Here is a 27395-nt window from a genome sequence, read left to right as displayed (position 1 = left end):
GAGAAAACTCGTGCCTGGTGTATTGACGGTTCTGCGTGACATGCAGGCACCATTTGAATGTGCACAGCGGCGCCACTGCAGCCCATTTCTGGGACTTCCCTGAAGGACAGTGGTGAAGGGATATCTTCCCAATGGCAGAACTTCAAGCAGTGCACCTCGTTGTTCACTTTGCTTGGAAGGATAAATGACCAAATATGTAATTGTACACTGATTCATGGGCTGTGGTCGATGGTTTGGCTGAATAGCCAGGGACTTGGAAGAAACATGATTGGGGAATTGGAGCCAAGGAGGTACAGGAAAGTGGTTTGTGATAGACTTCTCCGAAGGGACCAAAGAACTCACATGAATGAGTGGTGACTCCTTGTCTTTTACCAGGGACCCCTGTTCCTGCATTGGGCCTTTAGGGCAGACAAAAACCATTATTGCTCTAAGCACCATTGTGGATTGAAATTATCATTGTTGGGTGTTTTATCCTGTGATCTGCTGAAGTGGAATAATGAGGAGAGGCATAGTAATATGTATAGGGCCTTTCCCACTTATTACTTGTGAGATCTTTAGCAAATTAATGCCCCTCTCTGACCCTTGGTTTCCTCAGCTTTACAATGGGAGTAATATTGTCTTCCTCAGAGCAAATGGCCCCTGGTGAGGGTGAGTCTTAAAGGTGATTAGACACAAATGTTGGACTTTCAGATATTCCCAGAAAGTGGACAAGGCTTGAGGGCTTCTCTTTAGGGCCTGACTGAGACATATTAATCCTACCTCAAATAATAAAAAGAGAGCGAGTCAGGAAGTGAAAAATACAAGTCAGAGACAATTTCCATACTATGTGGTCCTGGCATTAATCTCCAATCCCTACTAACGAAGAATCAAAGGACTCCTCACCTGGGTGTGGCAAGGACTTCTCTGTCCTGGTCCAATCTTTTCTTCTGTCACCTGGTTCTGCAGTCCTCACTGGTCCTCCTTTGTGTGCCACACTGTTCCATAACAAGCTTTCAGGCATTGGGAAAGGGGCTTTCTTAAGTAAAAGTTCTTTGCCTGTTTTGGCTTTGACACTGAGATTGCAGAGGATTCTCATTCTTTTCCAGCCTAAAGGTACAGAGCTTTATCAGCTGTGTTCACATAGCTTTAAGGTCCCTGGGTGGCTATGGAAACACCACGAGGATGGTGAGTGACCTCCTCTAACCTCACAAGGGGGAAGAGAACCAAGACCGACAGCCCCAGCCTGGCCCCATGAGGTGGAGGCCAAACACGCCTCCTCTCTCCACCATCTTCACCAATTCTGACACCAACCTTCCCGCGCACAGCACTCTCTACTTTTCTGCTGGGCTCGGTAATTCATTGCTGTGGCCACACAGAACTCACAGCCCATACTCGTTATTATGGGGTTTATTAGGGAAGTAACAGGTTACAATTCAGCCCGAGGAACACTCAAGGATACAGTTCTTCCATAGGCCAGTCTCTTCCCACCCATGCTCACAGGCATACTTCTTCCTGGCCCTAGGCCTCTGCCCAAAAGCACCCTCTCTCTGTGAGCTGGAAAGCGTAATGCGCAGTCTCCCTGCTGCCGCGTGTCTACTGGCACTTCTCACTGCCTTTACTGTTACAGTTCTCTCTCTCTGTCTCTTGGTTCCAGGAGCTTCTCGGCATAGGGATCCCAGGTCCAAAGACATGCTCTCCACTCTTGGCTATTCTTCTTTGGTGGTGGTGGGATCCTCTCCTTCCTGGCACTGGGGTGGCTCATTTCAAGCCCAACAGAATGGCAAACCTGACCAATGCCTTTGGTAGGCCACAATTACCATATCTGCACAGTCCCACCCAATCACTTGGGTGGGAGTTGCAAGACCATGGCTAGAAAGGCCATACAAAAGTCATCTATCACACTGCAGTGGTGCAAACAGTTTACATTGGACTACGAACCAAAAGGTTGGGGATTCAAAACCATGCAGCAGTGCCACAGAAGAAAGGCCTGGCAACCTTCTTCCATAAAGATTGCAGCCAAGTAAACCCTATGGAGCTTGATACTACTCTGTAACAATTGGGGTCGCCATGAGCAGGAATTGATTCAACTGCAACAGGTTTTGTTTGGGTTTTCATATATCTTTAACTTTACCTTTTGCTATTGGGACATTAAGGGAATCACGCCTCCTTTTCCAAGTGAGCTGTGAAATACTGCTGCTGCCGGGTTCCCTGGGAATGGCCTTGTACTGCCTGTGCTGCTCGGCGTTCTGCCTCGCTCTGGTTTCTGCACGCTCTGATCTGCCTCGCCAGACTATGAGGGGGTTTTAAAGCCTGTGCTGTTAATTGGGTGGCAAGAGATGTAAACAGACTACAAAGGCCTCCTCTGTGTCATCATAAGCTGTGGGACAAATTGGATGTTGCACTGGGAAACATTCCCCTGTCCCCATTGCCCGCCACCCCCCCGCCCCCCCCGCCCCAGTCCAGCTACAGCTGTCTGAGGTTTTTATTTCTATGGTTTGTTGTTTAACTATTTCATGCCCACTTCTATGCAGGCTGCCTAGGCAGTTCTCTAGCCCACACACTGCCCAGCTCAGGTGAGGCCCTGAATTCACCCTGGAACCAAGATAGAGCCAGAGAAACTGCCACCATGAGCACAAATTAGTGACACAAAGGTCGCCAGACAGACTTGTGTCCCTAAAGCCCCCAGCTGTCTGGGGCTGTTAGCTGAGCTTGAGGAGTTTTTAAATTTTAAAGCACTTCAGTCGCTAATATCAAAAGAGGCACTTTCTAAAACATATAGTTATACACATGGCAAGGGAATCAAATTCTGAACATCGGGACCAAGGGTAGTATTTTTTTTTTAAGGTTATGAAGTTTAGCAAGAAGCACTGTTCTGTTTATATAAATTTTATATGCAGTAATACAGAAATTTGTATTTTGGGACAAAAAACCTGAGATTCTTTGAAGGAAAAACACAAATAAGGACAGAAGAAATAATGCAGCAATGACAAGACCCCTTAGCAGTTACTCAGCCCGTGTGGTAAAATTCAGGGGGAAAATGTTCTAATTGTCCCAGTCTGGTTCCAGCTGAGTCCTTCTCAGAGGACTGAGATAAAGTATATGTGGGGGTGGGTTAGAAAGAGAGACCAAAACCCTGTTGCCGTTGAGTCGATTCCGACTCATAGTGACCCTACAGGACAGAGTAGAACTGCCCCACAGGGTTTCCAAGGTGGATTTGAACTGCCAACTTTTTGGTTAGCATCCGAGCTCTTAACCACTGCATCACCAGGGCTTTAAGACAGAGAAAGAGAGAGAATGTAAATGTGAGTGTGCCAGCGTAAGTTGTGTTTGTAATCACGAGTGTAAATGTGAATGTGTGTGTGACTATGAATATGAGTGTACTGTATATTTGAATGTGAGTGTAAGCTGTGTGAGTGAACATGCGTGTACCAGTTTGTGAATATGTGAATATAAGTACGTGAATGTGTGTGTGTGTGAGTTGCATAAGTGTGAGTACAGGTTGTCTGGTGTGAATGTGAGTGTACAAGTCTGTGTGTAAGTGGGTGTGAGTGTGAACGTGTGTATGAGTGTAAGTTATGTGAGTGTGTGCATTTACTATGCATCCAAACATGTAACTTTTAGGGATCTCAACTTTGAAATCTCCATTATTTCTGAGCACGAACACCCCCTTGTCCCCAGTGAGGTTAGCTTGGGACTTGGTAATGGCTCTAAGAAGCTCTGGTGGTGCAGTGGTTAAGTGCTCGGCTGCTAACTGAAAGGTTGATGGTTTGAACCCACCAGCCGCTCCACAGGAGAAAGATGTGGCAGTCTGCTTCTGTAAAGACTGCAGCCTCGGAAGTACTACGGGGCAGTTCTACTCTGTCCTACAGGGTCACTGTGAATCGGAATCCACTCAACGGCAACAGGTTATAACGTCCATTCAGCCTTATTTGCCCAGGACAGAACTCATTTATGCCTGTTGTCCTGGCATAACTTTCATTCCTTTGCAGCCGTATTGATTTTTGGTTGAGGTATAACTCACATCAGTAAAGGACACAACTCTTAAGAGTACAGCCTGATGATCACTCCAGGGAAGTCTCCCAGGGTTTCTCGTCAGCCCATTTGAAAGAGGGCGGATTTCATTGTCCACAAGCATTTTACTTCCCCTGCGGTCTTTGAGGAATACTTTATACATGCTGGAGAATCAAAGGAAATGTATTGCAGCTATTTGGAAACCAGGGAGGGTTTAAATTCCATTGCCTTGACTTGATGGGCTTTAACGATGTGTCGATTCTAGAAGGTGGAAATTATTAGAAACCTTCATAGCAGTTACAATATTTTAAAGTGTCTGAACTTCCCTTTATCCCATCACTACCAGTCCAGCCTTCCCCTGACAAACTTGACTTTGGTTAAAGGAATGAGTCATCCTACTGGGAATCATATAGGAACTGTGGGAAAGAGTATGGGATTTGGAGTCGGCCAGGCTTAGCTTTGCAACTTGACTCTACCATTTGCTAGCTCTGTGTCTTTGGATATGTTGCTTTAATTTCTCTTGCCCTCAGTTTCTTAAAGTAAAAAAAGGGGCAACAGGATTTACTTTGCAGAGTCGGGGTCAGGATGATATTTAATGAATATAGGGGGCCTGGCACAGGGCCAGAAACTCTGGTGGTGCAGTGGTTAAGTGCTACAGCTGCTAACCAAATGGTCAGCGGTTCGAATCTGCCAGGCACGCCTTGGAAACTCTATGGGACAGTTCTACTCTGTCCTATAGGGTCGCTATGAGTCAGAATCAATTTGACGGCACTGGGTTTGGTTTTTTGGTTTGGCACATGGGTACCAAGTAGATGATAGCGAAGATTTAAGTCAGATTTAAGGATCAGAATAAAAGCAAAGTGTGGCAGATTATATTTTCCAAAATTGGCTGCAGGACTATTTCCAGTCTCACTCATTCTTCCAGAATTTTGCTGCTCCCTATCAAGAGGCAGGGTCTATTTCCCCTCCCTGTGAACCTGGACAAGACTTTCTGACTGCTTCAATAAACAAACAATATGGCAGAAGCAATGTTACATGACTTCAGAGGCTAGATCAAAAAGGACGATACAGCTTTTGCCTAGTCCTCTCTCTCTCTATCAAGATGCTTACCCTTGGAACTCAGCCACCATGCTGTGAGGAAGCCCATACTAGCCTACATAGAAGGACTCCATGGAGAGGCCCACACGAAGAGGAACAGAGGCCCCCAGCCAACAGCCATTATCAACCATCAGAGTTCTGAGTGAACGAGCCTTCAGAGGATCTCAGCTCTCAGTCAATGAGTTTTCCAACTGAGGTCCCAGAAATTGTGAAGCAAATACAAGACATCCCTGCTGTGTCAAATTCCTGACCCACAGGATCCATGAGCATAATAAATGGTTGTATTAGCTACGAACTTTTAGGTAAGTTTTTATACAAGCATACTAATTGGAATTCAGTCTAATCAAGGCGTTTTAGATGGGGTTGACATTTCTCTCATACATCTGCATCAGGCTGTTTGCTTTCATTCATTCCCAAATCAAAGGTTAAGAGCCTATTTTACATATTTATACTGTTGCTTATGTTTGTAGCCCAGTGTAGAGGTTTCTTCTCACAAAATTAATTGGTCCTGTACTCAAACCCAATGTGGTCTTCTATATCCAAGCTCCTACAGCCCTGTGTATTACTTAACACTGCCCATTTACTAGCCTGTGGGAGGAGGAACTATAAAATAATGTAACCATTGTATAACCAAAGATGTGTGAAGTTGTACATCCAAATTGCTGCTATCCCATCCAGACAGCAGCTGTGGAAGACTGAATCCTGTTCCTTTGTTTTCCATGCCACAAAGATGGAAACTTTCTCCAGTACTATGAATTCATTTGAGGAAGGAGAGAATTACAGGAAACTAGCAAGACCTGAAGGATCCCTGGCAGGTCAGTGGTTAAAGCACTCAGCTGCTAACCAAAATATCGGTGGTTTGAACCCATCAGCAGCTCCATGGGAGAAAGATGTGGCAGTCTACTTCCGTAAAGATTTACAGCCTTGGAAACCCTATGGGAGACTTCTATTCCATCCTATAGGGTTGCCATGAATCAAAGTCGACTCAGTCGCAGTGGGTTGGTTTGGTTAGCAAGACCTCAGGTCATAGCCAAGGAAAATTAGGCCAGAAAGCTAAGGCAGCAGCAACACCAGTTTTGCAGACGGGTCCAAACCAGAGAATGGGATCCACAGGCAGGTCATGTGCATGAGAATCACACTGTGGTCTAGAGCAGTGGTCACAGTAGAGTGTGTAATAGAGCGGCTAGAGCATGAGCTTTGGATCAAACGAAGCTGGGTTCACATCTGGTGTCTCCACATACTGGCTGTGTGACTTTGAGTTTGTTCCTCAATTTTGTCATCTGTAAAATAGTACCTGCCCCTGGCAGAGGTGACTAACTGTTTTCCAAAGATATGCATTCCTCCTATATAGTGTAGTTGTGTCTGGGAAGCGGCTGCCCAGCATCTAAATTGCTGTGTGACTAGACCTGGTTAATGAAATATGAGCAGAGGTCACCTCTATCACTTCTATGCTGAGGTGGCTAAGTACCCACTGCACGTTGCCCACGCTAACTTCCCCTTTCCTGGTGAACTTGGAGGCCACGAGTTGAAGATGGTGACATCACAAGGTACAGTGAGCCTGGATCCCTGCATCACCACTTGGAAGAGAACCACTCAACCAAGGACAGACACGTTGCAGTTTGTGTAAGTTACTATGTTAACACACTGAAAATTGGGGGTTGTTTGTTACAGCTACTAGCCTACCCAGACTCGTACACTGTTAGATAACTGTTAACTGCATAATCGTAGGTAATTAAAAATGATTTTTTTTAAGCCATCTGTCTTTCCTACTTGACTGGATGCTCCTTGAGAGCAAGGACTGGACCCTATTGACCCAGTGCCTTACACTGTGTCTGGTGCATATGTAATGGATTGAATTGTGCCTCTCCGAAAAATGTGTCAACTTGGCTGGGCCATGCTTCCCAGTATGGTGTGATTGTCCACAGTTTTGTCATTTGATGTGATTTTCTTATGTGTTGTAAATCCTACCTCTATGATGTTAATGAAGTGGGATTAATGGAAGTTATGTTAATGAGGCAGGACTCAATCTAAAAGATCAGGCTGTGTCTTAAATCAATCCCTTTTGAGATAGAAAAAAGAGAATCCAGCAGGGAGACATAGGGACTTAATACCACCAGGAAAGAAGAGGCAGGAGAATAGTGGGTCATTTGGACCAGAGTCCCTGCACTACTGAGAAGATCCTCTGCAGGGGAAGATTGATGGTAAGGACCTTCCCCCAGAGCCGACCTAGAGATAAAGCCTTTCCCTGGAGCTGGCACCCTGAATTTGGACTTCTAGCCTCCTAGACTGTGAGAGAATAAATTTCTCTTTGTTAAAGCCATCCACTCGTTGTATTTCTGGTATAGCAGTACTAGATAACGAAGAAAACATACAAGGCAGTGAGTAAAACTGAATTTGCAGCTTGATTCAGAGAAGAGAATTACAATCTAGGCTCTTTAACAAAAGGAGAAAGGAAAGGTTTATGTTTTAAAAAAAAAAAAAAAAACTTCATTACTGAAAGTAGTTATTTAAACACTTGCCAGAAGCACCAAAAAAAAAAAAGAAGAAGAAGAAAAAAATATATACTTAGCAGTGAAGTTATGATTTGTGAATTGGCACTTTGATGCCAAGTGTAACTGGTGGAATGAGTTTTCCCAACAGAAAGTTTTGGAAACCAAGGTTTCCTATTAGATTTTCTTTAAAGTTCCACAAAGCTTTTCAAGGTTAATTAAAAAGGCTGGCTTAGCCACTGGTTCCTGCTTTCAGCGGATGAAATGGAGTCATTTCATCAGTGTAATGTAATTGTAATGACATTGTGTAATTGTAAAACAATTGTGTAAATGCAAACTTGGTAGCAAGAATTGTACCTGAAAATGATACCTTATTGGTAACATCTCGGTTTTCCCTTTGAATTATCAATGTGAATAAACATAACTTGCATTTATATAGCACTTTCTTTTTATCATTCCCGTGTGTTTTCACAACAATCCTGAGAATTAGGACACATTTTATTGTCATTATTTCAAGATGGAAAATCCATGAAATAAAGAGAGTTGTGATTTGGCCACTTCTCATGGCTCATGTGAGAATCAGAAGCCAGGTCTCCTGACTCTCAGCATAGGCCTTTTTCCCCACCAGACCTCCCAGGTTGATATGCGTTCAACGTGGACGATAGCCCAGTAGGAACCAAATCAGACAATTTTTGAGTCCGATCTGGACAAGGTCTCATGTTTCGGTCTCTCATGGAATAAAAAAGTAAACTAGGACATGCACCTATAGTCCAACAACAGCCCCAAAACCAATACCAAATCCGTTGCCGTTGAGTCAATTCCGATTCATAGCGACCCTAAAGGTCAGAGGAGAACTGCTCCATAGAGCTTCCAAGGAGCGCCGGGTGGATTTGAACTGCTGCCCTTTTGGTTAGCAGCTGTAGCACTTAACCACTACACCACCAGGGTTTCCAAACAATGGCCTTGCTAGGGAGAAATAATCTAAATATGTGACCAGTTAAAAAACTGAATAAAATATTCATCCCTTTTCGTAGCAGAAGATAGAGCATAGGACCAAGAAGAAAAAAAAGCCGTTGCCGTCAAGTAGAGTCCGACTCATAGCGAACCTATAGGACAGAGTAGAACTACCCCACAGACTTTACAAGGAGCACCTGGTGGATTTGAACTGCCGACCTTTCGGTTAGCAGCCGTAGGACTTCACCACTACGTCACCAGGGTTTTCCAGGGCATAGGACATGAGGGGTTAAATGACAAATAAGTAGCACATATCCAAGAAGTATGATAGCCATTCAGCAGAGCCATTCAGAAGAGAAGAAAGGTTTGAGAAGTGCCCACAATTGTCAAAGACAATAGGAGGATCAAGGAAGTAAGAAAAAGCCGGGTCACCACAGCCAGGGAAGCAAAGAGATTGAATAGGGAGAAGTTAAGCAGGAAAACAAGGCTGTGCGTTTCTAAACTCCTTGTGATTCTACCAGGGCACCAAGCCATCCTGTCAGACTTAGTCAATAAGACATTCATCCAAGGCATCACTGGGCACCTCCTTCCTCCTTCCTCTCGTTTTCCGTTAGTGATATGAGTGCAGTCCTCTCTGTAGCTGCTCAAACAGACCAGCCTCTCTTGGTCTCACATTCACGGCCTCTTTGCTGGTCCCAGCAGCCCCCAGGATATTGTCTGGAAATGGATGCTTTAATACCCAAGACCTTTCTACTTCTTCCCTCCAAAAGGGATTTTTCCACCCTCCAAGAAAATATTTCAAGAAAACAATTCCATTTTCTTGTGTGGCTGAAGACGTGCTGCTGCTGCTGAGGGGAAGAGCTCTCTGGATGTGATGGTACTGAGAAGGACAAGAAGTTAACATTGTTTTTCCTTCCCCGATAAAAAAAATAAATGATTTTTTTTTTTTTTAATGAACATATTGGAAACCCTGGTGGCACAGTGGCTAAGAGCTTCATGCTGCTAACCAGAAGGCTGGCAGTTCGAATTCACCAGGTGCTCCTTGGAAACTCTGTGGGGAGCTCTACTCTGTCCTATAGGGTCGCTATGAGTTGAAATCGACTCAACAGCAATGAGTTTAGTTTTTATGCACATCTAGAGTCCCTGGTGGGCAAATGGTTAATGTGCTGGGCTACTACCCAAAAGGCTGAAGGTTTGAGTCTACCCTGAGGCACCTCAGAAAAAGGCCTGGTGATCTAGTTCTAGAAAGTCAGCCTTTGAAGAATCCATGGAGCATAATTCTACCCTGACACACATGGGGTCACCATGAGTCTAAATCAAACTGGTAGCAACTGGTTTATGCACATGCTCATCCTACCCCTGGAGCCACGGTAGCTCAGTGGTTAAGAGCTACAGCTTTTACCCAGAAGGTGGGCAGTTCAAATCCACCAGGCACTCCTTGGAAACCCTATGGGGTAGCTCTACTCTGTCCTATATAGTTGCTATGAGTCGGAATCGACTCAATAGCAACGGGTTTGTCTTTTTTTGTTTTTAATCCCATCCCTGGATTCCAGATAGCAGTGTCCATGTGATGTCAATGGTGCGACCCAAGGTCTTTGGCAGGGAAGGGGCCTCTGCTCTCCAGCAACCAATGTTAAGCTGGGCTGTGATGCTGCCTGTTTCTAATGGGTCCCAGGACCCCATTCCTGAGAGATGTGTCCCATCCCTTGGCCTCCCTGCTCTTGACAATCTGACTTGCCATCATCCCTGTCCCCTTGAGTTTGGAATTGATATGTAAATAGATAGGAAGGTATTGCTGTGCTAAGCACCTTATAGTATTAAATCATTTAATCCTCACAAAAACTCTATGAACTAGATCCTGTTGTTAATTCTGTTGAGTTCCTGGCAGTTCCCCGTCCATATACTGCTGCAGACAGTTTGGAATTTTCTCGAGCAAATTTTTATTTGCATGTGATATTAACGATTAAAAAAAAAAAAACAAACGTGCTGCCATCGAGTCAACTCTGACTCAGAGCGACCCTACAGGACATTAGTGCTTGGTGTATAAATTTGCATCATAGTCATATGAACTGGTCTTCCTTGTAAGAGCATGGATATTATCCTATCACTGACAGCACTGTACTTCAGGATAGGCCTTGAAATGTTCTTTTTGGCAATGACTGTGACACCACTCCTCTTCAGTTTGTCATTTCCAGCAGAGTAGACCACACGATTGTCTGATTCAAAATGACCAATTCCAGTCCATTTCAAGCTCACTAATGCCTAGGATATCAGTCTTTACGTGTTCTATTTCATTGTTGAAGACTTCCAGTTTTCCTAGATTTATGCTACGTACATTCCACATTCCAATTATTAATGTATATTTACAGCTGTCCCTTCTCATTTTGAGTCTTGCCACATCAGCGTACGAAGATCCTGAAAGCTTGACTCCATCTGAGTCATTAAGGTCTACTCTGCTTTACGGAGGCAGCTCTGCCCCAGTTGTTTTTTGAGTGCCTTCCAAAATGAGGGACTCATCTTCTAGCACTATATCACACAATGTTCCGCTGCTATGCAGAAGGTTTTCATTGGCCAGTTTTTTTTAGAAGTCACCATGTCCTTCTTAACAGTCTCTCTTAGTCTGGAAGCTCCTCTGAAACCTGTCCACCATGGGTGACCCTGCTGGTATTCGAAATACTGGTGGTAGCATAGCTTGCAGCATCACAGCGACATGAAAACCACCACATTAAAACAAACTGGCAAAGAGTGGTGGGAAGACTACCTAGATAAAAACAAAAGCAAACCAAAAAAATTATAAATATCATTGTGCTTATTTGAAAAGTGTTGTATAAAACACGGCAATGGCCTACATGACCACTCGACTTCCCTTTCAGATCTAGGATAATTCTTTAAAGTTTTGGCCCCTAATTCTTCTAAATGTGTGGTGTTCACTCGACCATGTTCGTCTGCCCCCCTCTGGTGGCCATTATACAAATAACAGGTTGAAGAATTACTCTTAGGGCAACGGCTGCTTTCTCTTTCATTGATACTTCATTTATTCCTATGAACATCACCTACTATACACCAGGCTGTACACTAGATGCTAGACATAAGAAACTAACAAGATAGAACACCGCAGTTAAGGGTGGTAGACAAACAAGTGAATAGATAATTACAAATTAGTGAAACAAGGGTCATGGAGAAGCGTACAGAGAGTGCCAGGAGTGTAGATAGGATACTTGGGCTGAACTTGGCATTGTGTCGGGGGAATGAGGGGATGTGATGGAAGTTGAGAAGCTGGGAATTGAGAAGGGCAGGTAGAGTTCCTAAATTCAAGTAGGAGTAGGAGATAAGAGAAGCAATTGGGAATTCAGTGTGCTGCTAGGATGCTCATTCAATATGGCAGAAGTCAGAACACAGGTTTCAAGGGAGGAGAGCAACAGCTGGGGTCAGAGAGATTGGTTGGGGCCAGATCACAAAAGGCTTTTTATGTCTCACTAGAGTTTGAGATTATATCCCCTAGGCTAGTGGTCCCCAAATTTTTTTGATCATGTTTCTTATCAATAAAAATATTTGTGTATACACCTCCAATATATGAATATTTATTCATTTATACATTTTATACCTAGGCAGTGTAGTGTAATGGTTAAGAACTTGGTTTCTGGAGCCAGATGGACTATATTCCAAATCCTGGCTTTGCTACTTTTTAGGAGTGTGACCCTGAGCAAACAACCTCTCTGTACCTCAGCTTTCTCATCTGTAAACTGAGGATAACAGCAGACTCACCATCTCTGAGGGTTGTAGAAAGGGTCAAATTAAGTAATTCATGAGAACTTAGAACAATGCCTGGCACATGATAAATGTTATGTTAACTTGCTGTCAAGTCGATTCTGACTCATAATGACAGTATAGGACAGGGTATGACTGTCCCATAGGGTTTCCAAAGAGTGGGTGGTGGATTCCAACTGCCAGTCTTTCAGTTGGCAGTCAAGCTCTCAACCATCACCCCACCAGGGCTCTGAATATTATTCTATACATCTACTACTGAGTGCCATTATAAAAGTGGAGTTGGAATTTATACCTAATAGGGGCTCCACTGGAAACCCTGCTGGTGTAGTGGTTAAGTGCTACGGCTGCTAACCAAATGGCTGGGAGTTGGAATCCACCAGTCGCTCCTTGGAAACTCTATGGGGCAGTTCTACTCTGTCCTATAGGGTCACTGTGAGTTGGAATCGACTCGATGGCACTGGGTTTGGTCTTTGGTTAGGAGCTCCACCTACCCCAGAAAATCTGTTTTAACACAAACTCACTTCAAAATGTCAAGAATTATTTTCATCCTCAAAACTTCTAACTGCAAGAGCAGACCACCTCTAACCCCTCACCCTACCTGGCAGTAAATAGCTTTGGCCTCTCCTGATTGTACTTATACCAAACTCATCAGTGCAGGTAATTCTTGCATTTAACTCAAAGCAGTGACCTGGGGCCTGGGGTGGGAACTGAGAACCTTCTTTTATAATAAGCTTCCAAGTAGTGCTGGTGCTGTTGGTCCAAGTACTACACTTTCAAATTTTGTAAAGAAAATATAAATATCAAATGAACTACCTTTGAAAAATATTTTTATTTTTCCAGCACAACCACATGCTGCCTGGCTACCATCACCAAATACTCTGACAGGGATCACAAGAGAGGCTCCCAGACAGAGCTGCAGAAAAACAGAGAACAAAATTCTAACTCACAAAAAAAGTTTTTTGCTTTTTGTTTTTACTGGTTTGACAGAGACTGGAGAAACCACAAGAGTATGGACCCCGGAAATGAGGTCGGGGGCCAAGATGGCTGACTAGGTAGACGCTACCTCGGATCCCTCTTGCAACAAAGACTTGGAAAAACAAGTGAATCGATCACATACATAACAATCTACGAACCCTGAACAACAAACACAGATTTAAAGAGTTGACCTGAATGACAGAGACAGAGAACGAACAAATACGGGGAAGCAGCAACTGTTTTCGGAGCCTGGAGCCAGCATCCCAGTCAGGTAATATTGGTGCCGGGCTTAGGACTGGGTCCAGGAGAGCTGAACACAAAATCTTGTGATGGCGCAAACAAGGGGCGCAGCCCTACCCCCCTGAACTGACCCCGGGAGGGGGCCGAGCCGGTCCGTGCGGGCGGCGTGGCGACGCGGCTGGTGGGAGAAGTCCCCGGGAGGCAGTGACTCGTTTTGGAGCCGGGAGTGCAGCATCCCAGCTGGGGAACCTTGGCACCAGGCGTTGGGCTGGGTATAGGGGAGCTGGACACAGCATCCGCTCACGGCACAAACACGGGGCACAGCCCTACTCCCCTAAACTAACCCCGGGAGGGGGCCCAGCCAGTCCGCGGGGGCGGTGCCACAATGCGGCTGGCAGGACGAGAAGTCCCCGGGAGGCAGTGACTGGTTTTGGAGCCGGGAGTGCAGCGTCCCAGCAGGGGAACCTTGACGCTGGGCTTTGGACTGGCAGCGGAGGATCTGACTGCAGCTTTAGCGGGCCAGACCCTCGGGGGCAATCTCCACACAGCCAGCACATATAGGCGACAGATAAAATAGTCATCCCAAGCAAGATAAGCAACTTCGGCTATATTCCGGGGTGCTACTCTCCTGTTTTTCTAAACCGCCACCTCCCCTTCCCAGGCGGCCTCATTAATGTTGGAATTTCCTGAGCCAGAGGGAGAACAGCTCCGGCTTCGCGGCGGCTTTGTTTCTCCCTTTTTTTTGGTCTTTTCCTAACCCATTCTTCCGGCCTGAGAGAAGCAACCACAAAAAACCCAGAGACCAAAAATCCTTCCCTAATTGGACTAAAAACACAGAACCAGCTCCAACCAAGCATATATGATCCAAATCTCGGGCTTTCATCCTTACAGGGAACAAGGTGGCAGTTATAATCCAAAGGCAGTTCTGATAGAGATCGGACTGCATTTTTTTTTTAGTGGATTTACTGGAAAAACAAGTTTCCCAGGTCTGATATCTCTGCTTATTCAACAGAGCCCTAAGTGACCCACAACAGGGAACTGAGGGCTGAAGCTCCCCCCAGACCACCTAGCCTCTTGCCTTAGGGGTCTAAGGAGGGTGACACCTACCAATCAGTAGAGGCACTTGCATTGGGGGCCTAAGGTACAGCTGCAGTGCCCTCCCAACAAGGTGCTATAGGAATAGAGACACACCTACCTCACTGACATTTGGCGGAAGCCTGTCAGCATCCTGCCCCCCTGGAGTGTGAACCCCAGCTGATAATAGAATCTGGTGCACACAACTATCACCACTACTTCTCGAGGTGGATAGGTGTTAGGGTGCAGCACACACTTGATGACCCAAAATCAGATTCTACTCAAGAATAGTGAATAGACTCAGGCATATATATCTGGCAACAGCCCAAACCAGCTGGTAATAGGTCATAAGTAAGTCAAGGGCTACAACAAACAAGACAGCACAATCTAGTAGCCCATCCACGTATATTGAAAGAAAACAAAACAAGATAAGACTCAGTGAGCAATTATAGAATAAACCACTACTATATCTTTAGTGATGGCTCGGAGACAGCAGTCGATATAAAACCACATAAAGAAGCAGACCATGACTGCTTCTACAACCCCCCCAAACAAAAGAATCAAAATCTTTTCCAAATGAAGACACAATCCTGGAATTATCAGATACAGAATATAAAAAACTAATTTACAGAATGCTTCAAGACATCAGGGATGACCTCAGAAATGAAATAAGGCAAACTGCAGAAAAAGCCAAGGAACACACTGATAAAACTGTTGAAGAACTCAAAAAGATTATTCAAGAACATAGTGGAAAAATTAATAAGTTGCAAGAATCCATAGAGAGACAGCATGCAGAAATCCAAAAGATTAACAATAAAATTACAGAATTAGACAACGCAATAGGAAGTCAGAGGAGCAGACTCGAGCATTTAGTATGCAGACTGGGAAATCTGGAGGACCAGGGAATTAACACCAACATAGCTGAAAAAAAATCAGATAAAAGAATTTAAAAAATGAAGAAACCCTAAGAATCATGTGGGACTCTATCAAGAAGGATAACTTGGGTGTGATTGGAGTCCCAGAACAGGGAGGGAGGACAGAAAACACAGAGAAAATAGTTGAAGATCTGCTGACAGAAAATTTCCCTGACATCACGAAAGACGAAAGGATATCTATCCAAGATGCTCATCGAACCCCATTTCAGATTGATCCAAAAAGAAAAACACCTAGACATATTGTCATCGAACCTGGCAAAACCAAAGATAAAGAGAAAATTTTAAAAGCAGCCAGGGATAAAAGAAAGGTCTCCTTCAAGGGAGAATCAATAAGAATAAGTTCAGACTTTTTTTTTTTTACTCAGCAGAAACCATGCAGGTGAGAAGGCAATGGGATAACATATACAGAACACTGAAGGAGAAAAACTGCCAGCCAAGGATCATATATCCAGCAAAACTCTCTCTCAAATATGAAGGAGAAATTAAGATATTTACAGATAAACACAAGCTTAGAGAATTTGCAAAAACCAAACCAAAGCGACAAGAAATACTAAAGGAAATTGTTTGGTCAAAAAACCAATAATATCAGATACCAGCACAACACAAGGTCACAAAACAGAACATCCTGATATCAACTCAAATAGGGAAATCACAAAAACAAATTAAGATTAATTAAAAAAAAAAACAACTGATTACAGGGAATCATTGAAGTCAATACGTAAAAGATCATAATAATCAAAAAGAGGGACTAAATACAGGTGGCATAGAACTGCCATATGGAGAGTGATACAAGGCGATATAAGACAATACAAGTTAGGTTTTTACTTAGAAAAATAGGAGTAAATATTACGTTAACCACAAAGAGGTATAACAACTCCATAACTCAAAATAAAAGCCAAGAAAAACGTAACGACTCAACAAACATAAAGTCAAATACTATGAAAACGAGGATCTCACAATTCACAAAGAAAAACGTCTCAGCACAAAAACGTAAGTGGAAAAATGAAATCGTCAACAACACACATAAAAAGGCATCAAAATGACAACACTAAACACTTATTTATCTATAATTACGCTGAACGTAAATGGACTAAATGCACCAATAAAGAGACAGAGAGTCTCAGACTGGATAAAGAAACACGATCCGTCTATATGCTGCCTACTTACAAGAGACACACCTTAGACTTAGAGACACAAACAAACTAAAACTCAAAGCATGGAAAAAAATATATCAAGCAAACAATAAGCAAAAAAGAAGAGGAGTAGCAATATTAATTTCTGACAAAATAGACTTTAAACTTAAATCCACTACAAAGGATAAAGAAGGACACTACATAATGATAAAAGGGACAATTGATCAGGAAGATATAACCATATTAAATATTTATGCACCCAATGACAGGGCTGCAAGATACATAAATCAAATTTTAACAGAACTGAAAAGTGAGAGAGACACCTTCACAATTATAGTAGGAGACTTCGACTCACCACTTTCGGAGAAGGACAGGACATCCAGTAAGAAGCTCAATAGAGACACGGAAGACCTAATTACAACAATCAACCAACTTGACCTCATTGACTTATACAGAACTCTCCACCCAACTGCTGCAAAGTATACTTTTTTTTCTAGCGCACATGGAACATTCTCCAGAATAGACCACATATTAAGTCATAAAACAAACCTTTGCCGAATCCAAAACATCGAAATAATACAAAGCATCTTCTCAGACCACAAGGCAATAAAACTAGAAATTAATAACAGAAAAACTAGGGAAAAGAAATCAAATACTTGGAAACTGAACAATACCCTCCTGAAAAAAGACTGGGTTATAGAAGACATCAAGGAGTGAATAAGGAAATTCATAGAATGCAACGAGAATGAAAATACTTCCTATCAAAACCCCTGGGACACAGCAAAAGCAGTGCTCAGAGGCCAATTTATATCGATAAATGCACACATACAAAAAGAAGAAAGAGCCCAAATCAGAGAACTGTCCCTACAACTTGAACAAATAGAAAGTGAGCAACAAAAGAATCCATCAGGCACCAAAAGCAAACAAATAATAAAAATTAGAGCTGAACTAAAGGAATTAGAGAACAGAAAAACAATTGAAAGAATTGACAAAGCCAAAAGCTGGTTCTTTGAAAAAAATAACAAAATTGACAAACCATTGGCCAGACTGACTTAAGAAATACAGGAAAGGAAACAAATAACCGGAATAAGAAATGAGAAGGACCACATCATAACAGAACCAAATGAAATTAAAAGAATCATTTCAGATTACTATGAAAAATTGTACTCTAACAAATTTGCAAACCTAGAAGAAATGGATGAATTCCTGGAAAAACACTACCTACCTAAACTAACACATTCAGAAGTAGAACAACTAAATAGACCCATAACAAAAAAAAGAGATTGAAATGGTAATCAAAAAACTCCCAACAAAAAAAAGCCCTGGCCCGGACGGCTTCACTGCAGAGTTCTACCAAACTTTCAGAGAAGAGTTAACACCACTACTACTAAAGGTACTTCAAAGCATAGAAAATGATGGAATACTACCCAACTCATTCTATGAAGCCACCATTTCCCTGATAGCAAAACCAGGTAAAGACATCACAAAAAAAGAAAATTACAGACCTATATCCCTCGTGAACATAGATGCAAAAATCCTCAACAAAATTCTAGCCAATACAATTCAACAACATATAAAAAAAATAATCCACCACGACCAAGTGGGATTTATACCAGGTATGCAAGGCTGGTTTAATATTAGAAAAACCATTAATGTAATCCACCATATAAATAAAACAAAAGACAAAAACCACATGATCTTATCAATTGATGCAGAAAAGGCATTTGACAAAGTCCAACACCCATTTATGATAAAAACTCTCACCGAAATAGGAATTGAAGGAAAATTCCTCAACATAATAAACGGCATCTATACAAAGCCAACAGCCAACATCACTCTAAATGGAGAGAACCTGAAAGCATTTCTCTTGAGAATGGGAACCAGACAAGGATGCCCTTTATCACAGATCTTATTCAACACTGTGCTAGAAGTCCTAGCCAGAGCAATTAGACTAGACAAAGAAATAAATGGCATCCGGATTGACAAAGAGGAAGTAAAATTATCTCTATTTGCAGATGACATGATCTTATACACAGAAAACCCCAACGAATCCTCCAGAAAACTACTGAAACTAATAGAAGAGTTTGGCAGAGTCTCAGGTTATAAGATAAACATACAAAAATCACTTGGATTCCTCTACATCAACAAAAAGAACATCGAAGAGGAAATAACCAAATCAATACCATTCACAGTAGCCCCCAAGAAGATAAAATACTTAGGAATAAATCTTACCAAGGATGTAAAAGACCTATACAAAGAAAACTACAAAGCTCTACTACAAGAAATTCAAAAGGACATACTTAAGTGGAAAAACATACCTTGCTCATGGATAGGAAGACTTAACATAGTAAAAATGTCTATTCTACCAAAAGCCATCTATACATACAATGCACTTCCGATCCAAATTCCAATGTCATTTTTTAAGATGATAGAGAAACAAACCACCAACTTCATATGGAAGGGAAAGAAGCCTCGGATAAGCAAAGCATTAGTGAAAAAGAAGAAGAAAGTGGGAGGCCTCACTCTACCTGATTTCAGAACCTATTATACAGCCACAGTAGTCAAAACAGCCTGGTACTGGTACAACAACAGACACATAGACCAGTGGAACAGAATTGAGAACCCAGATATAAATCCGTCTACGTATGAGCAGCTGATATTTGACAAAGGCCCAGTGTCAATTAATTGGAGAAAAGATAGTCTTCTTAACAAATGGTGCTGGCGTAACTGGATATCCATTTGCAAAAAAATGAAACAGGACCCATACCTCACACCATGCACAAAAACTAACTCCAAGTGGATCAAAGACCTGAACATAAAGACTAAAACGATAAAGATCATGGAAGAAAAAATAGGGACAACCTTAGGAGCCCTAATACAGGGCATAAATAGAATAGAAAACATTACCAAAAATGCCGAAGAGAAACCAGATAACTGGGAGCTCCAAAAATCAAACACCTATGCTCATCTAAAGACTTCACCAAAAGAGTTTAAAAGACCACCTACAGATTGGGAAAGAATTTTCAGCTATGACATCTCCGACCAGCGCCCGATCTCTAAAATCTATATGATTCTGTCAAAACTCAACCACAAAAAGACAAAACAACCCAATCAAGAAGTGGGCAAAGGATATGAAGACACACTTCACTAAAGAAGATATTCAGGCAGCTAACAGATACATGAGAAAATGCTCTCGATCATTAGCCATTAGAGAAGTGCAAATTAAAACTACGATGAGATTCCATCTCACTCCAACAAGGCTGGCATTAATCCAAAAAACACAAAATAATAAATGTTGGAGAGGCTGTGGAGAGATTGGAACTCTCATACACTGCTGGTGGGAATGTAAAATGGTACAACCACTTTGGAAATATATCTGGCGTTATCTTAAACAGTTAGAAATTCCACTCCTCAGAATATACCCTAGAGAAATAAGAGCCTTCACACAAACAGTTATATGCACACCCATGTTTATTGCAGCATTGTTTACAATAGCAAAAAGCTGGAAGCAACCAAGGTGCCCATCAATGGATGAATGGTTAAATAAATTGTGGTATATTCACACAATGGAATACTATGCATCGATAAAGAACAGTGACGAATCTGTGAAACATTTCATAACATGGAGGAACCTGGAAGGCATTACACTGAGCGAAATCAGTCAGAGGCAAAAGGACAAATATTGTATAAGACCACTATTATAAGATCTTGAGAAATAGTATAAACTGAGAAAAACACATACTTTTGTGGTTACGAGGAGGGGAGGGAGGGAGGGTGGGAGAGGGTTTTTTACTGATTAGTTAGTAAATAAGAACTACTTTAGGTGAAGGAAAGGAGAATACTCAGTACACAGAAGGTCAGCTCAAATGGACTGGACCAAAAGCAAAGAAGTTTCCGGGATAAACTGAATGCTTCAAAAGTCAGCGAAGCAAGGGCGGAGGTTTGGGGACTATGGCTTAAGGGGACTTCTAAGTCCATTGGCAAAATAATACTATTATGAAAACATTCTGCATCCTACTTTGAAATGTGGCGTCTGGGGTCTTAAATGCTAACAAGCGGCCATCTAAGATGCATCAATTGGTCTCAACCCACCTGGAGCAAAGGAGAATGAAGAACACCAAGGTCACACGACAACTATGAGCCCAAGAGACAGAAAGGGCCACATGAACCAGAGACTTACATCATCCTGAGACCAGAAGAACTAGATGGTGTCCGGCCACAATTGATGACTGCCCTGACAGGGAGCACAACAGAGAACCCCTGAGGGAGCAGGAGATCAGTGGGATACAGACCCCAAATTCTCATAAAAAGACCAGACTTAATGGTCTGACTGAGACTAGAGGAATCCCGGCGGCCATGGTCCCCAAACCTTCTGTTGGCCCAGGACAGGAACCATTCCCCAAGACAACTCATCAGACATGGAAGGGACTGGACAATGGGTTGGAGAGAGATGTTGATGAAGAGTGAGCTACTTGTATCAGGTGGACACTTGAGACTATGTTGGCATCTCCTGTCTGGAGGGGAGATGGGAGGTTAGAGAGGGTTAGAGACTGGCAAAATTGTTACGAAAGGAGAAACCGGAAGGGCTGACTCATTACGGGGAGAGTAAGTGGGAGTATGGAGTAAGGTGTATATAAGCTTATACGTGACATACTGACTTGATTTGTAAATGTTCACTTAAAGCTCAATAAAAATTATTTAAAAAAAAAAAAAAAAGAGTATGGACCCCGGACACTCTTCTAATTCAATACTGAAGTCACTCCTGAGGTTCCCCCTTCAGCCAAAGAATAGACAGGCCCATAAAACAAACAATAATGCACGTAGCTCAACCGTGTATACCAGACTAAACAGGCCCACCAGCCCAGGGGCAAGATGGAGAAGGCAAGAGGGCACAGGAAAGCTGGACACATGGAAATGGGGAACCCAAGGTCAAAAAGGGGAGAGGGCCGACATGTCGCAGGGCTGGCAACCAATGTCACAAAATAATATGTGTATTAATTGTTTAATGAGAAACTAATTTGTTCTGTAAACCTTCATCTAAAGCACAATAAAAACAAATAAATAAAAAAAATATTTTTACTTATCAGGACACAGCACACTTTTGTTCTCACTAAAAAATATATGTGTGTGTATATATATAATATATATATATATGTATATAAACCCTGGTGGCGTAGCAGTTAAGAATTCATTTGCTAACCCAAAGTTCAGGGTCGTAAGTCTGAATCCACTAGGCCCTCCTGGGAAACCCTATGGGGCAGTTCTACTCTGTCCTACAAGGTTGCTGTGAGTCAGAATTGACTTGTCGGCAACGGTTTGGTTTTGTTTTCATTTTATATGTATATCTGTGTGTGTGTTTTAGAAAAGGTAAATATGCTCAATTTTTTGACAATATTGGTTTAGTTCTAAATTCAGATTATTCCAGTACTTGAAAAAGAACTTGAACAACATGCACAGATACCAAATGGAAAAAGCGCTTTATGGACTTTGCCTAACAAGTTGTGATAGTCATTTTTCAGCCTTATCCACCAGGTATGCAAAGCTCCTTGTAGAAATTCAGCTAACAATTTCCATTTTTCCTAATGTCAATCAGTTATTGTTGCAAAATAATTGGAAGGTTCTACATTTTCATATTGTTAACAAATTAGCTTATTTTAGTTTTTTAGGAGGACCGAACACCCTGTTTCCAAGCGTTTAAAGCATAGAAATGATGTTAATAGGTGGCCCACTTGCATAATATTCTGCCTCAAAATCACCTAACACTAGAGACACTTACACTACCCATTGTCAGTATACTCTCTCCAAAGTACGAGTTTAATTTTTTTATTGTGTTGTAAGTGAAAGTTTACAGCTCTAGTTGCTCATACGAAAATTTACAAACACGTTGTTATGTGGCCCTAGTTGCTCTCTCTATAATGACAGCACACTCACCGTTTCCATCCCAGATTTCCCTCACCCATCAACCAGCTCCTCTCCCTTTCTGCCTTCTCATCTTGCCTCGGGACTGGATGAGTTTATTTTGAAAAGCTGTTACACTCTCTCGCTCTCTTTCATTTTGTTAGAACATAACCTTTGCCCTGAAAAGACAAATATATTTTTTCAAATATCCTTTAGGTGCATTACTGACATTGTTTTCATCATGGAAAAGGTTAGCAAGTTTGGAACATTATTTATTTATAAAAGAAAAATGACACATTAAACTTGGTAACTCTTTTAAGTACATTGCCACAGGGAAGCTCCTTTTCCCCCCAGGTTGGTCATTTATTGTACAGATGGAGAACCACATGATGAGTTGACATGAGCTTCTCCAGGCATGAGAACGTACTAGTTGAGTGTCAGACAGTTTAGAATATGTTCCTTTCACAGTTGGAGATTTTTCAGACCTTAAGTTGAAGTACAGGACAAGCAAAGCAATGCCTAGCATATAGCCAGTGAAATGCAATTGCACATCAGTTTCTGGAGCCTCCACGATTTTCAAACTTGTCAAACCCACGAATTCCGCATCCTGTGTCCTTCAACATATGCAGCCACCCTTGGCCCCAGAGAAACCCTTTTAACCTCATGTACTGTGATTGTGGAACACGTTTTCTTTCTCACCCATTTATTCTACTTCTAGGTAGGGAGGTCGAATTGGCATTTCTCCCCTTTTGTTAAAATACATGTAAAACAAAAAGCCCCCGTTGATAATACACAGTTCATCTCAGAGAATACAGAAAATGTACATATTGTTCCTATTAGAGTGACTGACCCAGTGGTGTGCTGTTAAATGTTTAACAACCAGCTCCGTGTAAAGAAAAAAAGGTATTGATTTGCGGTGCCTGCTAATTCTCATGGTGTAAATACTCCCGCCACGGCGAATTTCAAGCTACCAACGTGATGTCATGATCACAGAGTTGGGGAGAGACGCACGGCAGCACAGCAATACAGCCCATATCCATCACCAAGATACAATAGATGGAAGTAATCTCAAGAGCAGACATAATAGTAAAATGCAGTAAATCATAACTGGAAGTGATGCATTTTGAGGGCTGATTAACCTTTGCTTTTAATACAATTCATTAAATTACAAGTTTACATATGTGATTTTTCAATAATGTTTGTTTACCAAGGAGTCCCTGGGTAGTGCAAACTGTTAACAAACTCAACTCCTAACCAAAAGGTTAGAAGTACCAGGCTACCCAGAGGTGCCTCTCAAGAAAGGCCTGGCAATCTACTTCCAAAATGTCAGCGACTGAAAACCCTGTGGAGCACAGTTCTACTCTGACACACGTGGGGTCACCATGAGTTGGAGTCAACCCAGCTGGCAACTGGCAACTGGTGTTTATCAACAGACTCACGAAATTCCTGGAAAGTTAATAATATACACTTGAGAGCCAGTACAAGCCAACTCCAGCAGCACTTTGATCTTACCATGCTAAAGGAACAAGGCCTTGGGGAGGACCTTGAGTTAAAGCTCTTTTCCATTCACTTAACGCTGACGGGCACCATACACAATAGCTTCTTCCTGATTCTTGTTTTTTTCTCTTACCTGGCTGAGCCAGAGCAGTAATGATAGAAGAAAGTAATCTTGTCACAAAATTTTTTGATATATATCCTTTTGGATTTTTTTCATGTATTCGTAGGCATGAGTGTGTGTATGTGTCTAAAGAAAAACCAAACCAAATGCGTTGCTGTCAAGTCGATTCTGACTCATAGCGACTCTATAGTACAGAATAGAACTGCCCCATACAGTTTCCAAAGAGCGCCTGGTGAATTCGAACTGCCAAACTTTTGGTTAGCAGCCGTAGCTCTTAACCCCTAGGCCACCAGGGTTTCCATATGTGTCTAAGGGTACATATGTGTATGACTGTATAATAAATGATATGAGACATTAAAGATTTTTGAACAATTGAAGATATAGGGAAAGGATCCGACTGAGCTTGGACCAAGCTAATCTAAATGGACTGTATTGGTGTTGCACACTTTGTGGTTTTTAGGGCTGGATGATATAAAAGCCCTGGAGTCAGCCTATTGTGTGATTATCTCTATAGATAACAGGTGAGACTGCAATTAAAGAGCTGGGACTTACATCCTTGTGTGCTGTGCTAGCATTACAGTAGAGTTTAAGTTTCTGCATGCAGAATTACTGGATCCGACTTTAGGTTTATTCATTTATTTAGTCAGTTAGTTGGCAACTTGCGCACCAAAAATGGTTCACTGTTTACCTTCTCATCAACAATATATAAAAGTCCCTCTTTTTCACACCTACAGCAATACACCGTAATATTATTCTTATCATTGTTTTTAAAACCTTTGCCAAACTTAGCAAGTGAAAAATATTGTTAGATATGCATTCTTTAATTATGAGGGAGGTTGAAGGTCATTTCATATCTTTGTTGGTGATTTGTATTTCTTTTTTTGAAAAGTGCTTGTTCATGCTCTTTTATATTGGCTTGTTTATCTCTTTACTGACTTGAAAGAGCTCTTTACACTTCTAGAATATTACGGTTTTGTCTATTATATACAGCAACCCCTCCCCCTCCAGTTTGGCATTTGCATTTTTATTTTGTCTTGTTGTTGTTGTCATCATTTGCCATAAAGAAATTTCCATTTATGGAGTTAAATATATGAATATTTTCTGTTATGGTTTTTCTGCTTTGTCTCAAATTATAAAAATATTCATCTATGTTTTCTTCTATTATTCTTATTGTTTAATTTTTTAATTTGTCTTTAATCCACAATTCATTATTAACAATACGTGAAGTAGAGATTTATTTTTTCCTAAAATATCAATTAATTATCCTAAGACTATCCTTTTATTTTAATAATTCACACTTTCCGTATTTAAGACTTACTTTTATAATACCCTAAAGCAAACAAACAAAAAAAAAAAACAAGCACGCTGCGGTCGAGTCGATTCTGACTCAAAGCGACCCCATAGGACGGGGTAGAATTGCACCACAGAGTTACAGAGTTTCCAAGGAGTGCTTAGTGGATTCAAACTGCCGACCTTTTGGTTAGCAGCTATAGCTTCTAACCATCATGCCACCAGAGTTTCCTATAATATGCTATGTTTATATAAGTAGGTGAAGATACAGACTTGTTATTCTGTTCTATCGATCTGTCTTTTTATCCCTTCGCTAGTATCACAGCCTCCTCATTAGGGACATTTTATTGCACAATTCATCACCCACTACCTTTGTTTGTCTCATGTCTTTTTGCTATTCTCATTTGTTTACTCACCCAAATAGCTTTCGAATCACTTAGTCAACTGCCTTTGAAAATATGTAAAGATATTCAGACATTGCAATATGGGACTGGTATAGGAATATACACACTAATTGAATAGAATAGGAAGTCTAGAACTAGACCCAAGTTATACATGGGAACTTGGTTTGTGGGGAGGAGAACATTTCAAATCAGTAGGAAAAGGATGGATTATTCAATAAGCAATCTTAAAACAATCACTTATAGATTTGGAAGAAAATGTAAGTTAGCTCTCAACCTCACACCATAATAACCTCACACAGGTGAATTAAATGCACGAGAAGAAAATATAGGATGATGCATTTAAGATTGTGGGTTGAGGAGGAATTTCTCAGTGTGATACAAATCAGAGGCCATAAGAGGAAAATTTGACAGATTCTGTTTCATAAAGTTAAAAGCTTTGTCATAACCACAACAACCAAAAAAAGAGAGAAAGAAAAATAGATGAGGGGAAAATAGCTGTAATATGGTTAACAGACAAAGGGTAAGATATATTATGGAGTTCCTATAAATTAATAGTGAAAAAAAGAAACACAATTTTAAAATGATCAAAGGATATAAATAGTCGAATCATGAAAGAAGAAACACAAATGGCCATGAAAACTGTGAAAAGAAGCTCCATTTTGCTAGTGATCAAGAAATTGTACAACTAAACACCAACGGGAAACAATATTTGCTTACGAGATGGGCAAAATTTTAAAAAGATTGATAGCACCCAATGTTGAAGACAGTATGAAAAAATAGCCTTTCTTGAGGAATTGTAAATAGGAGCAAGGTTTTTGGAGACTAACCTGATGGCATCTATCCAGATGTTAACTGTATATACCCTATGACCAGCAAGAACACTCTTTGGAACCGATCCTACAGAAATGCTAGCTTAAAAAAAAAAAAAAAAAAAAAAAGCTTAAGTGTGTAAAAATATACGTATAACAATGTTTATTTTAGCTAAGGCACTGGAAACAGCCCAAATATTCTTTAATAGGCAGATGGATAAATGGATGATGGTGCAACCCTCCTTCAAATATTTACCCTGGTTAAGAGGAAAGTTGTGTATTAATAGCTTGGAAAGATATCCAAAACATGTTGATAAGTGAAAAAAAATTGAAGCACAGAATAGAAAAATGATCCACTTATGTAAAAAAAAAAAAAAAGTTTGTGTGTGTCTCTGTGCAGGTGTGTGAGAGTATAATCCAAACTATAAAGAGTGATTACTTCTGAAGGAAATATTTTATGACACATTTCTGATTTTTTTAATATAATGAGCTTTTGAAATTAAATGTTTTTCTTAAAAGAACGATTTGGCAAATTCTGACAAAAATGTTAATAATTTGGAACTTACACTATATTTCTAGACTGGTTTGAGAATAATTGACATCTTTTCAATATTGATTTCTAAACTACAAATACAGAATGTCTCTCCATTTATTTAAGTCTTCTCTGTCTCTCAGTAAAGTTTGAAATTTTCCTTATGCTGGTCTTTTTAAATTGGCTAC

Source organism: Loxodonta africana, chromosome 27, assembly GCF_030014295.1.
Source record: "Loxodonta africana isolate mLoxAfr1 chromosome 27, mLoxAfr1.hap2, whole genome shotgun sequence".
Classification (NCBI taxonomy): Eukaryota; Metazoa; Chordata; class Mammalia; order Proboscidea; family Elephantidae; genus Loxodonta; species Loxodonta africana.
Note: the sequence above shows the minus strand (reverse complement) of the source record.